The sequence below is a fragment of the Frankliniella occidentalis genome, unplaced genomic scaffold, assembly GCF_000697945.3.
Source record: "Frankliniella occidentalis isolate FOCC.00 unplaced genomic scaffold, Focc_3.1 Scaffold4, whole genome shotgun sequence".
In the NCBI taxonomy this organism is placed as follows: Eukaryota; Metazoa; Arthropoda; class Insecta; order Thysanoptera; family Thripidae; genus Frankliniella; species Frankliniella occidentalis.
The window spans coordinates 4,450,677-4,459,205 of NW_026267134.1; the positions used below are offsets into that span (position 1 = coordinate 4,450,677).

Here is an 8,529-nt window from a genome sequence, read left to right on the forward strand (position 1 = left end):
GCAGGCCAGGCATGCAGCCGTGGCGACCTGCACAGTATTCTGCTCGCACTTTTACTGTTGGCCCCCCTCCCCCCACCACCAACACCCTTACCCCCACGACTTTTACCCCCCACACTCTCCCCCGCAACACACAACAGCTATCATCCCGGACGCACCTTCCTCATCTCACGCGTCACGCTGTGTTGTGTGTCTGTCTGTGTGAGCGAGGCCAAAGTTGTGCACCTTGTCCAACCCTTAGCTGTTGGGGCAGGACCACCCCGGCTGAGGGGAAAGGGGGTGGGGGGGGCGGGGCAGCACATCCGTATGGTCCTGTCGCAAGCAGTTTGGTGTGTCGTGTACGAGCTGGACGTGTATACTCCGCTCCCTGTTTCCGTCTCTCTCGTGTCCACTGTTTAGCCCTTGCGATTGTTTTTATTTTTCGTATCAAATCAAAGGTTGTTTCTTTTTCGCAGTTGAAAATGTTGATCCACTGCAAAAATACACGAACTAGTATCGTCACCTGTTCTGTGTAAAGACTAACTCTGTTACTGTCGTAGTAACGCGCGCTACTGTCGTAAGCAAGAGAGTGTTGAAACTGTGGGGATGTCCTAGTAATGTTGCTTATTCCTACAGATGCACCTGTTAGTATACAGGACTCAGGACTCCTACTGTTGCTGCACCGTCCTAATATTTTTATTGCTGAAAGGAAAGAGCATATTTCCTGCACGTTGTTTTTCTATACCTTAACGAACAGTTTAGTTGTAGTCTATTGGGCGACTAGACCAGATGAGACCAGCGGTGGACCACCACCACCACCGCCGCCGGCGCCGCCGCTATCCCCGCCACAAAACTCCCTTTTTTTATTACGTTATTTACCCAGTTCCGCTTGGTTTCTTTTCCTCTCCCCTCCGCCGCTCCAGATCGATCATATTTAATGACGGCGGGATGCGGTGTCGCGCGCCGCGGCGCTCCGTCCGCTCTGTGCTCGCGATGGATGGGCGGCCAGGGAGGCGGACACCTAATCACGAATGCGCGGCGGGCGGGGCCGAGCGGAGCCGAGCGGAGCCGAGCGCGGCCGAACGCAGCCGAGAGCGGAGCACATTTACATGGCGGAGACTTTCTAATGACTCTCTGTCACACTGCGGCGGCGGGCCCCCTCCTGGAGCGTGAGTGAGTGCGAGCGAGAGGGAGACGCGAGTAGAGGCGCGCGGCCGGCGTGTCTCTGGCGGCGGCGCGCGCGCGGCGCTTTTCACGCGGCCCGCTTTCTGCTGGCTCAGTTTGGCTTGGAAATGAACGCCTCTGCCTCTCTCTGCTGCTCGCTCTGCTCGGGTGTCGCGGTGACTAGGAGAAGGGGTGGTTTCTGGTATAGAAGGAGCACGCCCAGAAGTCTGCCTCGGAGCAAGCAAATAGCTCCTCTAACTCGCTCACTTTTCTCTCCGCGGACCTCGGAGCTGCTCTCGCGCGCTCTCCCGTCCCAGTATCGCGAGAGAGGGGCCTGCTTCATTGGCAGAGACATTGACTGTTCGTGCTCCCATTGGACGCTGTCACTCGCCTCCGGTTCAGGTGCTTTCAGTTCCTTGCAGCCTGCGCGTGAAGCCACTCTGGAAAGTAAGTGCCGCATAGTCTTTATAGTCCACTGCCAAATGTTCAGTTGCGGCAGACATCAATCATACTCAGGAGGAACGCCCGGGTGTGGTAGGTGGGCCTGGCGGTGCTGCAGGGGTTCGGTGGCAGCCTGAAGTGTAGGCAAGCCCGCAGAACACCCGGGTGTGGCGGGCCTGCCGGCGCTGCAGGGGCTCGGTGGCAGCCTGGAGTGTAGGCAAGCCCGCAGAACACCCAAGTGTGGCGGGCCTGCTCTTGCTGGCGCTGCAGGGGCTCGGTGGCAGCCTGGAGTGTAGGCAAGCCCGCAGAACACCCAAGTGTGGCGGGCCTGCTCCTGCTGGCGCTGCAGGGGCTCGGTGGCAGCCTGGAGTTAGGCGAGCCCGCACAACACCCGGGTGTGCCGGGCCTGCCGGTGCTGCAGGCGCTCATGCCAGTGTCACCTCTGCTGGGCGTTCTAAAGTATGTAGTTGTAGAGCGTCGCAAAAGACGCTTACTATTTTAGCTCGTTCGGCGCTGTAATGGGGCTTTTGGTGGCGCCCCGCCCGGACCTGCCTCAAGCCATGGGCGGGCACAATGGTCGGGCGCAGCCCAGGGTCAAGCCGCGCGGCGACCTCGGCCGGTTAAGCCCCCCTCGCGGCCGTCCGCGCCCCTCCCTCCGCCAGCCACCCCCTGCGCCTGCCCTTTCTTAACAAGCCTGTTCGTTAGGGGTGGAGGAGCGCCGCTGCTGGAGGCCTCTTTGCCGCCGCGCGGCACCGCCACTGCCGTCGCAAAGCCTGGTGGTGTGCTATCCTAAGTGCGGTTCGCGGTGAGGTTCGCGGTGAGCTCGGCGGTGAGCTCCACGGTGAGCTTCACGGCGAGCTTCACGGTGAGCTTCACGGTGAGCTTCACGGTGAGCTTCACGGTGAGCTCCTCGGTGAGCTCCTCAGTGAGCTTCACGGTGAGCTTCACGGTGAGCTCAGCGGTGAGCTCTGCGGTGAGCTCGGCGGTGAGCTCGGGGGTGGCGGTGAGCTCGGCGGTGAGCTCGGCGGTGAGAGCTCGGCGGTGAGCTCGGCGGTGAGCTCGGCGGTGAGCCCGGCGGTCGGCGGTGAGCTCGGCGGTGAGCTCGGCGGTGAGCTCGGCGGTGAGCTCGGCGGTGAGCTCGGCGGTGAGCTCCCCTAATAGAAAACGAAGGTCCTATTCTGTCCCTAGTTTGTTCCAAAGTTGTCCCTCAAATTTGTGAGGGACTAGAACGGGATTTCGCTTGTTTTGAAATCCTTTCGAAGTTCCATTTTGGTGAAATCCCTCCGAAGTCCCTTTTCTCTCCAGCCCGCCTTTTGGTGCCGTTTTCCGAAGATAGAGAAGGGGGCTTCCTGGACAATTTTAAGTACGTCAGACGACATCAGATGGGCCGTAGATACACTCTATGTGTGTGTATAGGTACATACTCGACGTAGTTAGAGACAAATAGGAGCGTTGTAGGGCTTTTTAGTACAGACTGGAGGGTACACTCGGAGGGACTTCCGCGGGACTTCAGAGGCTGGGATTCTCTCAAATCCCTAAGTCCTGTTTTGCCCCCTTTTGGTACTTCTGGGGGATTTGGGATAGGACCTACGGAGGGATTTCAAAATTGGGACTCTGGAGGACCTTCGTTTTCTATTAGGGTCGGCGGTGAGCTCGGCGGTGAGCTCAGCGGTGAGTCGTCGGTGAGCTTCGCGGTGAGCTCGGCGGTGAGCTCTGCTGTGAGCTCCGCAGATTAGCTCCGCAGGTGAGCGCCGCAAGTGAGCTCCGCGGTGCGCTCCGCGACGCGCTGGCGAGCCAGTCCTGTCGCAGCGAGCCACAAATTAATGCACTCGGGCCCGGTGTGCGCCAATGAGACCAGCCGCGCGTTCGCCTTTTAATTATGATGTATTATTTATTTAGGTCATTAAAAGAAAACCTTGCCTCCCCCGCCGCCGCGCCCGCGCGCGCATTTGAATGCTAGAAGAGTCAGGAGAGAAAGTAGTATGTGTTGAGCAGCGCTTCTCTCTCGCCCCTGCTCTCCTCTCTGTCACACCTCCGACCGACCCTTTTAATAACGCTGTCGCCTATACGTTCTTGGCCCCCCTCGCCGTAATGGCCGCTGCCGTTACTCAGAGCCATTTCATTAGGACCTGGCTGGCCGAGCCGAGCCGTCTGCCCCACTTTCTTCTTTTCCGGCCAAATAGATTCTTCGGAATATATGTACTTATTTTAAAAATCTTTTTTTTTCTTCCAATTTTTGAGACTTTTCGGAGCTGGCCGCCTACTATAATAGGTGTAAAGCGACGATAACCTTAGAGGACTCTCTTTGCTCCGCGTCGTCTTACGGCCGCGCCCGTATAACGACTGCACTATTTCTCCCATTGTTATCATCGCCATCGTTTATTATTTTTGTTATCGTTATTACGAAACGATCGTCGCGTCATAAATTGCAAATGAGCTTGGCTTGTCTGGCCGCACTGTCACATCGATAATGTCTCGCGCCTTATCGTGGAGCCCCGCCCTCTTTTATTTCTCTCTCTCTCTCCCTCTCTCTCTCTCTCTCGCTCTCTCTCTCCCTCTCTCTCTCTCTCTCTCTCTCTCTCTCTCTCTCTCTCTCTTTCTCTCTCTTTCTCCTACTTCCTTGCCTGCCCCCACCACTCCCTCTCTCGCCGACATGGACCGATGCCAAGTTTTGCCCAGAGCGATGAGCGAATCAGAGATACAATATCGGCCGGCTATGGGCCGTCGTGAGGCTCCAACTGGCCTTGCAGCGGAGAGAGAGAGAGAGAGAGAGAGAGAGAGAGAGAGAGAGAGAGAGAGAGCGTTAGGAGGGTGGGTGATAGTAATGGTGGAGGGAGGAGTGCCGTCGGTGATGATATGATTTGAGCGTGCGCGGGTCGCTCTTGCTCGGCGCCACCAGATGTCTGACGGGAGCGAGCACACCTGCGAGCGCGGGTGCAGTCGGGCGCCGCCACCTGCAACTAATGAGTGGTTGGCACAGCAAAGTGTTTTCGTTTTGTTCGCTTCGCGGTGCAGCGGAGTGCGCTGGAGGCGCTGCTGGAGCTGGAGGCGCTGCTGGATGCGGAGCCACCGGAGCTCGAGTTTGCACGCGCGACACAAATAAGCCACGTGTGTTTTCCTCCGCTTCAGGCACAGAGACGAGCTAATATTTTCCACCGAATAATAATCAGTGGCGCGCGGCGCGCGCAGAGAGAGAGAGAGAGAGAGAGAGAGAGAGAAAGAAAGCGCTCTCTTTGTGCGCCTGCCAGCGCATAAAGTGCAGCCATATTGGCCTCGTGTACCGTTTTTCTCGGCAGCGCGTCAGGACCCTGGACGGACAGGCAAGCCCTGCTGGAAGTTCGTTTGAGCACGACCTGTCTACCATGGGTGATTCAGAGAGAAGACGCAGCATTCGGGCGGGTTTGCCTACTACTCGCTCTGCTCGCGTACGACGCCATGCCCCCTCACCTTTGCCTCTTTTATGAATCACCCGCACGTCAAAAGAAAGATTCTTGTATTTCAAGACTCGCGGTCTTGGATACCATTGGCGTCCTCCATAAGATCCTAGACTGGGTCTTGCAATGCAATAAGAAACTCTTTTACCGTGCGGTACACCCCTTCTAGTACACCGGCCGCATCAGCACCAACTCGTCGCGCGAAATTATGCAAAAAAAAAAAAAAATGCTGCGAGTGAGAAGTGTGTCGCGCTGATTGCTTCCGCTGGCGTTTGGCGCTGCTCCGCTCAATGTGTGTCACCCCCCTCCCCTCCTCCTCCCCAATTGCGTTATCTTCCATGCGCCCCCCACCCTACAGGCTGTACGCGCGGGGCCGGTTAGTTTTAGACATTTATAGGTATGAATGTTTGAGGTCTGGGTCCTCCTTATCACTTGGATGCGGCTCTGCGCCGCTACGCCTCCCCCCCCCCCCCCCCTTCCCCGCCCGGCCTACGGATAAGCGCCAAGTCCCAGCGCGGCCCCTGACCCGACCTGTCGTATAGTGCGTGTCCCCCATAACCCTTCTTCCTCTCTACCCCTGCCGCTCACTGTCCCGCAGCACCGTCATGGTGTGTGTTTTTTTCCCTCCACTCCACTCGTGTCTCGTATGGACGGGTGCCAACCGCGCATGACACAAGCTTGATGGTGGATAAAAAAAATGAATGCATGGTTAATGCGGGTTAGTGTTGTTTTGATTATCCTGTCTGTATTCTGTTTATCTTATTTTGTTACTGCATTTCATTATTTCTGTCCGCGCGATACACGGTACAATTTTCATTCACAGAAATGCAATCCCTGCATTCTTTAATTGTGTACAAATTTTATTCACAATTACAGGGCACAAATGTCTTATAAGAGCGAAAATTGCAAAACCCGCCCCACAACAACTAGAATTGCGCATGGAGGTAATAATTAAAAGTAGCCGGGAAAGAAAGAGTCGTCTGTGCTGCACACATGAAGTGGATCACTCCACGGCGCTTTAGATGCTGAAGCGAGCAGGAGGAGCGGGGGGTCGAGAGGGAAAAGGACGATGTCGGGAACGAGGAATCGGCTGCGTTTATGAGCACGCCGCGGTGCCTGGGGCTCATTCGGCGGCTGCCGGCCGGGTCGTGGTGGTGACTTGCTGACGGTGCCTGGAGGGCCGACCAGCAGCTTCTTTTCCTCTTTTTTCTGCTTTTATTTGACGCTCGCCACCGGACCTCTCGATAAGCGACAGTCGATCACGATAGCAAGAAGAGGGAAGAGAAGCGAGAGAGGAAACAAGCGGATGAAAGCAAAAAGGGCCGTCCCCGCTATAGATTATCATTATGTGTGTGTTGACGCTGGGAAAGGGGGGGGGGGGTCAACCAGCCGGCCTCCTTACGAAATAACGTCCTGTCTGGATGGCGGCCGTGATTGTCGCCGAGAGGAAAACGGCGAAACGTTAAGAGCAAGGGAAACAGTAACGGTCCCGCTCGGGCTGGAGACATAAGTGATGACGCCACTCACCTGCTGGAGGCTTCCCGGGCCGGGCCGCTCGGCTCGACAAAACAATACAAAGTGATGCTCATTATTTTTATTTAGCTGCGCCGTGCAACTTCCGCGCGCTGCGTGTCCGTTTCAAGGGGCTGATGGGGTCACAAAAGCTTGAGGAGGCTGAAGCAGCAGGAGGGGGAAGGAAAGACGACGTGAAGAAAGAAAAGGAAGGAAAGAAATAGAGGAAGGAGGAGGAGGACGAGGAGGACGAGGAGGACGAGGAGGACGAGGAGGACGAGGAGGACGAGGAGGACGAGGAGGACGAGGACGAGGACGAGGACGACGACGACGACGACGACGACGACGACGACGACGACGACGACGACGACGACGACGACGACGACGACGACGACGACGACGACGAGGAATACCAGGAGGACGAGGAAGACGAGGACGTGGACCAGGACGAGAAAGAGGATGACGAGGAGGACGATGAGGACGAGTAAGAGCAAGTAAGACGAGTAAGACGAGGACGACGAGAAGAAGGAGGAAGAGAAGACGAGGAACAGGAGGTGGAGGAAGGAGACGACGGGTACGATAGGAAAGAGGGTGGAGGAGGAGGAGACGATAGGGAAGAGAAAGAGTAAGTAGGATGTGGGGCTGGGGAGCGGTCATGCTGATTATTATTCGTGCTCGGCCCGGTGCTGTGGAGCTAACTGTCTCTCTTGAGTGGGGCCGTAGCCCCGCCCCGCCCCGCCCGGCCCGGCCTAGCGCGACGACACGACGGCACTTCGACGACCCTTTCATGGTCCGGGCTGGGCTGGGCCGGGCTGGGCCGGGCCCGGGGCCGAGCCGTTGCAAACCCCCCGGCGGGACGTGCATGGCGGCCGCCCCGGCCAGGCCCTCCCCGGCCCCGCTGTAATGGCCAACGTATTACCAGCCAAGCGGTTCACAGCCGGCGAGTACGGCGGCGGCGGCCGGGGAGGAGGGACGGGGTGGGGTTGGAATGGGGCGGTGGGCGTCTACTTAGTTAAAAAGGAAGTGTAGGCCTTTGTGCACGGCGCGCGCGCGTGTGTGTGTGTGTGTGTGTGTGTGTGTGTGTGTGTGTGTGTGTGTTTGTGGAGTTTTACCCCACAGCGGGGTGCAGGAGGGACAAAGGGCTCGGCGGTAATTGGCGCCTGCCTCAACGCCACGCGCGGGGCGCACGGACAGACTGGCGCGTGGCGCATTCTCTGTGAGGCCCAAGCGCCAACACGCCGCCATACACGCTGCTGTGTGTGCTGCTGTGCAACTTTGTAGAGCGCGCGCGCGCGCGTGTGATCTTTTGGCGTCGTTGTTGTTGTTGTAGAGAGCTCGGCTGCAGTAGGCTCTGCGCGGCGCTGCGCTGTGCTGCGTATAGCCTCGCGCCGGTGTGCAGGTAAAGCAAGGGCCCGTGGAGCGCGCGAGCCCGGTGGGCCATGCATCGCATACACTGATGTGTAGTATAGCAAGTGTGCAACTTGCAAGTTGAATACTTTGCAAGTTTTTTCTACTTCACAGTTTGACACCACACGCACACATACAGTCTATTCTAAGAGTTGACGGTGCCCGCGCGCTGTCGCCCCCCGGCCTAGCGCCGTGTAGGTAGACGGTGCCGTGGCGCGCGCGCGTTCGCCGGGACTGCATACCCGCACGGCGCTCCTGGCCCGCACCGCCCGCCCGCCCGACGCTCCACGTATGCGCGGTTTCAATTCAACCCCCTATACTTTGCTCCCTGTATTTTCCGGCGTCCAAAGCGCGCCGCTGCTAACTGCTGCTCCGATCTCTCTGCTATGCTCCTGGCCGGCGCGGCGTGACGGGCACGCAGGCAGCTCAACTGCTGGCATAGTTTCCGCGGGGCGCCAGCTGGCGCTTGGTGTTCACTGCTAATTCGGCACGCGGTGCCCGAGAGAGGGAGAGGCGCGGATAGCGCGCGAGCGGGAGGGGCAGAGAGAGAGAGAGAGAGAAAGAGAGAGAGAGAGAGAGAGAGAGAGAGAGAAAG

The 8,529-nt window shown here is 58.0% G+C and overlaps 1 protein-coding gene across 1 annotated transcript in view; it reads left to right on the top strand.

Moving 5' to 3' along the window:
* LOC127749662 (uncharacterized) overlaps positions 1 to 8,529 on the top strand; it is a 78,990-nt gene that overhangs the window by 64,731 nt on the left and 5,730 nt on the right. The window lies entirely within an intron of this gene.